Consider the following 6,887-nt stretch of genomic DNA (forward strand, 5'->3'; position numbering starts at 1 on the left):
ATACTTTTGCCTTGGCTTTGTGTTTCGTGTTTCACTAGGTGTGTAGGGAGTGTCTGCCTTTTTGTTTTTTCGTTAACGTGGGGATTATTGTATGTTTGGTCAGGAAGATATATTTAGGCATTGTTGTTTCGTTTCACCTTTTTTTTGTGTTCGCTTTTGTTTGTTTCTTTGGCCTCTGTCACTCCTGACGTTCGTTACACCTAGTGTTTGTGAAAAACTATAAAAAAAAAACTATAAAAGGGCATCGAAGGGACGAAGCGGCGATCTCTTCAGCCGATGAACCGGAAACTGCTCCGAGTAGGGATGTGCGGATCGATCCTAAAGTATCGATATTTTCGATACTGGCATTGTATCAAACAGATCGATTCTCAAATAGAAATATCGATTCTATCTGTTTTTTAACGAGTGATTTTAAGACATTTTAATAATGGTAGTACGCCGTATATTGTTTAAATATTTATTTAAATAGGAACGCAATGAGAACTACATCTTCTTCCGCTGTGTCTCCGCTTGTCAATGCAGCGCTCGCTCACTCTGTCAAAGGCGAACACGCGCAGCGCGGGCTTAAAAAGGGAGGCGAGTGCGCGGTCATGACTGAAAGAAAAAGAAGCATAATCTGGAGTTATTTTACTCCAGTTAACAATGATGAAGCTTCATGTGACGTTTGTCAAAAAACAGTACGCCACTGTGGCAATACCACAAATATGATAAAGCATCTAAAAGTAAAACACCCTAAAGAGCACGACGAAGTACACCTGAGGCGAGCAGAGGAGGTAACAGAGACACGACCCCCATCTTCTTCTGGTTTGAGGCAGAGTTCTTTAGCAGAATCCTTTCAGAGAGGTGGACATTATCCAGGTATCAAGTGGTGATTAAGTTATTTGATTACAAAAAGTCAAGTAACATTTATTTATATACTTTATACAATGCAGATTATTTCATATGAATATATTTTATTTCATGGGGAGCAGAATAGTAAACTGCATATGAGTAAAGTGATTGACAAATATTTAAACTGAACATTTTAGTTTAAACTAGGATTTTTATTAAAACATTTTATCCTTTTTTTAGCCTCTCTATTTTTGTTACCTAGTGTCTTGTGGATATTCTTAATTGAGTAGTTTATATATTAATTATATAATTTAAAACTTAAATTAGTTTAACTGTCAAGTAATACCTGGGACAGATTTACCAAATTCTTACTGCATGAAACACAGCTTTAAGAACATAATGTGTATATGTTATATTTCATAGATGCCTCTCAGAGAGCATTGGCTATCACAAGAAGCATAGGCGAGATGATTGGCTGGAGGTCTCTCACAATGTCAGTGGTAGAAGACAGAGGATTTATTGCACTTGTCAAGACTCTTGATCCACGCTACCAAATCCCTGGCCGGAAAAAGCTAATGGAGGGTATAATAAACAACATGTATGAAAGCTGTAAATCCAAAGTAATGGCAACATTACAAAATGAAAACAATGTGATACTCACAACGGATATGTGGACCTCAAGGTCCACAGAGGCATATCTAACCGTGTCCTGTCATTTTATTAACAACTGGCAAATGCAGGAATTTGTGTTAGAAACCTGCCATTTCAGTGCACAGCACACAGCTGACAATATTAGTGCAGAGCTGAAAAGAATAGCTGAAGAATGGGGCATAACTCAAAAGGTGCTTGCAGCTGTCACAGACAATGGTGCGAATATGGTTTCTGCAGTGCACAAGGCTGGGTGGAAGCATTACCCATGTTTTGCCCATACATTAAACTTGGTGGTCAAAGATGCAATAAAAGTATCACCTGAGATCTTTCACCTGCTGGAAAAATGCAGAACCATTGTATCATTTTTCCACCACAGCACAAAAGCCACAGAGAAGCTTAAACAGATCCAAAAGCAACTGAAGGTGACTGAACATAAACTCATTATTTCAGTTGAAACCAGGTGGAATTCAGCTTTCTACATGTTGGAGAGGCTACAGGAACAAATGGATCCAGTTACAACAGCACTCTGTCTACTCGGGAAGAGTGAGCTGTGCTTTACAAATGAAGAGCAGTCTGTTATCCATCTGACCATTGAGGCCTTGAAACCTTTTGAGGAGGCAACACGTGAAGTATCAGCAGAAAAACACGTTTCCATCTCAAAAGTAATTCCACTAATATCATTGCTTCTTAAAGCAACTGCTGCCAGTGAGCATCAAGGTTGCTCTTTTGCCACACAACTGGCACATCAATGTCAGCGCAGATTCCGTGGAGTTGAAGCCATAAACAGCCTCGCTGCCAGCACTTTTCTTGACATGAGGTTTAAGCACCTGGCATTTCATGACAAAGATCATGTAGAAGCCGTGAAAAAGCGACTCTTATCTGAAATGCAGAATGTCACCTTGCCCTTATCTGAGTTAGCTCCTGCACCACTAGAAGGTACCTCAAGATCTGTCCTATGCTCTGTGTCAGCACCTACAGCAAGCTGTGCCTCATCAGTGACTCCAATGGCCGCACATACTGCATCGGCTACATCTAAAGGAGGCATATGGGAGGATTTTGACTCCCAGGTTAAATCATCACAACAACAATAACAATCAGGAACCAGTGATTCTATAATTGAAATGCGTCGCTATGCTGAGGAAAAAGTAGTTCCCCGAAACGAAGACCCACTAGCTTGGTGGAGAAATCATGAGCAAACCTTCCCAAATCTCAGCAAACTAGCAAAAAAATATCTTGGGATCACTGCATCATCTGTTCCGTCTGAGAGAATTTGCTCAAAGGCAGGGGAGTTGATCAGTCAAAGAAGAAATAGGCTAAAGGGGAAAAATGTTAACATTCTCTTGTTCCTTCACAAAAACCTATAAACCAGTTTTCATGTTTTTTTCATGGATTACACAAATATCAGTATGCACAAATTAAGACTGTGACTTAAATGTAAGATTCAACCTGTTCAGCTGATTTGACATTTAAATTATTTGTGTTTGTAGCCTCAAAGACATCCCTGGTTTGATTTTCAGTGCATTCTAGTCCATTGACTGTTATCAGAGTTTTGTTTATTTTTTTATTATTTGTGAGATTTTTATTTTTTATTTGTCAAAAACAAAAGATTTCGAACAGTTAAAGGAAAACTGACTGAAGAGGGAAATGTCAGCATTCACTGTAATGGGAAGAAATGTAGAAACATTATGTAACACTGAAAAAGGTTTGTGTGATGTGTTACATTTTTTGTTATAGCCTACAGTGTCATCTATATGTTCAAAATCTTTTAATAAATGTAAAAGAAAAAAACATGGCCATTGCAGTTTATTTTATATTAATGATGGCTATCAAAAAACAATACAATAATAATTACTCACATAAAAATATTCAATTGGAGTATCGGTATCGGTATCTATATCGACGATACTTGTCTTAAAAGTACTTGGTATCGGATCGGAAAGAAAATAATTGGTATCGCCCATCCCTAGCTCCGAGGGCAAGGGAGGCGGGGTCGGATCCAGAGGGCGGAGTCGAGGGGGCGGCTGACCAATCGGCGAGTGGGCAGGACGTCCGAAGGACCTGCAGGCATGCTCCTAAACTTACGGCACGTACCCGAAACTTACGGCACAAATTCCTTACGGCACGTAACCCGAACTTACGGCACGTAACATACCAGTTAGCCAGACTGCCACTCTAGATGGTATCCACTGAATCTCCATGCTACATAAACTCATACAGACACATCTACAGCCCAAACTCCTAAGGTATTGTTGTTTCGTTAATTTTATCCAGAAAGTACATTTAATCTTCACTGATTGCAAGGCAAGATATTTCCTGCTACAATTTAGGTTAAGAACCAATTGCTACTGGTTATAAAGAATCTCAAAAGTCCGACACTGGTGGCCATGGTGCTAGTATTACAATAACTGGTGTAGAAAACAGCATATTTATAGTAATTTAACACAATTTCCTGAAAATATTCCTTATTTTTGCAGACCCTCACCATGTGGGGGCACCAGAGCCCCTTATAGAGGGAAGTACAGTATGACCTTCTGTGTTTATGAAGACACTTCCACACTCCCCCAGAGAAATAAACAAGTGCATCCATCTGAGCTTCATATAAATCAGCTTCCCCTAAACATGCAGGCTTTACCCACAGCTGAATGACAATAGGAGGCCTAATACTTTAATAGCTTTTCATATAAGATCATAGTGTGATTGGCTGCTTACATAGTTTACATTGTACTTGAATGCTTCTGTATCCTGTTTGTTTCTAAATACTTTTATATAGTGTCTCTATTAGAGTATAGTGCTGTATTAAAATTTTGTATAATGCAGGTGCACAGTGTAACACTGAAGTAATTCAGCTGGAATCTATGCTATTAAACAGGGGTTCAAAGGTCCCACCATCTGCATGAATTATGTAAACATATGGTCCTCGTTAAAGGAATTATATAAAAGTAACTGAACTAAATAGAGTTCAATTAAACTGAATTGAATTGTTCTGGCACAAATTTCATAGTTGAAGACCATTTAAAAGATATTAGAAACCATGAAACATAACATATTAAACTTGTAAAATAGTACAATACTATTAAACAAATAAAAGTAAATCATACTATTAGATACAACGACTTGTAGGTCAAACTACAAAGTTGCATTGCTTTCCATGTGTATTCTACAAAAATTGTGATCATCACTTGTGCATTACATGTACATATAAAAGTCTGAATGTGTAATATATTCAGTGTCTTAGTTAAGCTTTACAAAGGAAATTAATCTGTTTTGCATGTGACCATATTCTGCTCCTACAGAACCCCCCCCCCCCCTCTTCCCCAGTGGAGGGGTATTCAGTGCATTCCTGCCATAGCTTTTAAAGGAGCCAGTGTCAGTGTGTGACAGAGAGCAGCAGTCACTGGGACTCAGTGTGTACTTTACCTCAGTGCTCCTCCCTCTGTCCTGCAGCCATGAAGCTCCTACCAGCCCTGCTCACCCTCACAGCACTGGCTCTCTCAGGTCCCTGTCTCTCTCCTCTCTGTCTCTCTTTCTCTCTGCATCTTTCTTTGTGCTCATCTAAAAGTCTGCTCTACCTCTTTATTTACAGGTGTGAAGGCTCAGATTGTACTGACTGAGTCTGAACCAGTGGTGAAGAGACCAGGAGAATCACACAAACTGACATGTACAGCCTCTGGCTTCACATTCAGTGGCCACCGCTGCTCTAGGAGATTCACAGCAAACTCTTATTATGTCACAGCATACCAGCCCTTTACGAAACTCTGCATGCTTGTAAAAATTACTTACTACTGTACATAAACATTAAGCGGCAACAGTTCACACCGTGCACACTGTGCTTAAAACAACCTAACCCTGCCCTGTCTCAGCTCTCTCCTAAAACAGCAAAGGTTCACATACTTTGCCCACACACACATATATGTAGCAATGGATCATTTTCCTCAATAAATAAAGGTACAAATATGATGTTTTCTTGTCATTTGTTTAATTAGGTTCTCTTTAGTTTTAGGACTTATTTGAAAATCTGAACATATTTTGTATCATACTTATTGTCATGACCTGCTCGTTCGATCCTCTCGTGTGTCACGCCCTCTAATTAACATTGCGGGAATTCCTGATTGTTATCAGCTGTCTCCTGTTATTTCGACTCATCCTGTGTATTTAAGTTCACGTCAGAGTCTGTATCCCCAGTTCCGTCATTGAAGTCTTTACCATGTGTCTGCCTGTTTGCCAGCCTCTTTGCCCAAATAAATCCCCTGTTCGTTGGACTTCGGTGTGCCTGACCTTGCTTCTGCGTCCCATGCTTGCTCGCCCAACACACGGATGTGACACTTATGCATAAGTAGAGAAAATTCTACAGGGTTCACAAACTTTTTTGCGCCACTGTATGTATGAATTTTTATTAATTCAATTCCAGTTTAATTCTACTTCCTTAGATTCAAATTTGAATTGCAGTTCTGCATCCTGTTTTCGACCATAATTCCTATTCAGTTCAAATCCCTATCACAGCTTAGCTGAGAAGCTACTGGTGTCCTTCTACAGGTGCTCCATAGAAAGTGGGCTGACTTACTCCATTCTCATGTGATTTGCCAGTTGCACTGCAGGAGAAAAAACTTCCCTGCAGAGGGTCATTAACTCAGCTCAGAAAATCATTGGATGTGCTCTCCTGTCCTTAGAGGAGCTATACAGGTCCTGCTGCTACAAAAAGCCAACAGCATCCTGAAGGACACAACTCATCCAGCACAGCACCTGTTTGTTCAGCTGCTATCCTCAGACCGGCAGTGCAGAGCATTAACAGCTCGTACAAACAGACTGAACGACAGCACATATCCCAGGGCCGTCACTGTTATAAACAACAAACTGAAATGAATTATCATCCAGTCTCTCACTGTGCAACTCTGTTACTCTGTGCAATATTGTACCTCGACTGTAAGGTATGTCTGTCTTTACATATTCAATACCCTATCTGCATGTGCAATATGGACTATAGTACAGTATGAACTTCTCACAACTGCCACAGTTGCGGCATAATGCATTGTAGATATATATGTTGTTACGAGCCCCAGTCTAGGGTTGGGGCGTAACAGAGGAAGGGAAAGGGGAATGGGGAATAAGGGAAACACAGGGTGTGGTGCACAAGGGAACACACGTGGACACATGGGCTCCCGAAGATCCTTGCCATCTGGCTTTTCACCTTCGCGGGCCGGAAATGACGGACGTGGGTCCGGATGGGGAGGCGGAGCAAGGGCCGAGCTGAGTGGACCTGGCCGTGGGCAGAGCCGGACAAACAGCGTCGCGTAACAATGTATATTTAGTTTTATTTTTTTAACGTTGAATTTAGAAATTTAGCTTTTTAATTCACATTTTTATTGCCTTTTAAAATCATTTAAAAATAATAATAGATAATAAAGATT

The sequence above is a fragment of the Paramormyrops kingsleyae genome, chromosome 5 (assembly GCF_048594095.1).
Source record: "Paramormyrops kingsleyae isolate MSU_618 chromosome 5, PKINGS_0.4, whole genome shotgun sequence".
Taxonomy (NCBI): Eukaryota; Metazoa; Chordata; class Actinopteri; order Osteoglossiformes; family Mormyridae; genus Paramormyrops; species Paramormyrops kingsleyae.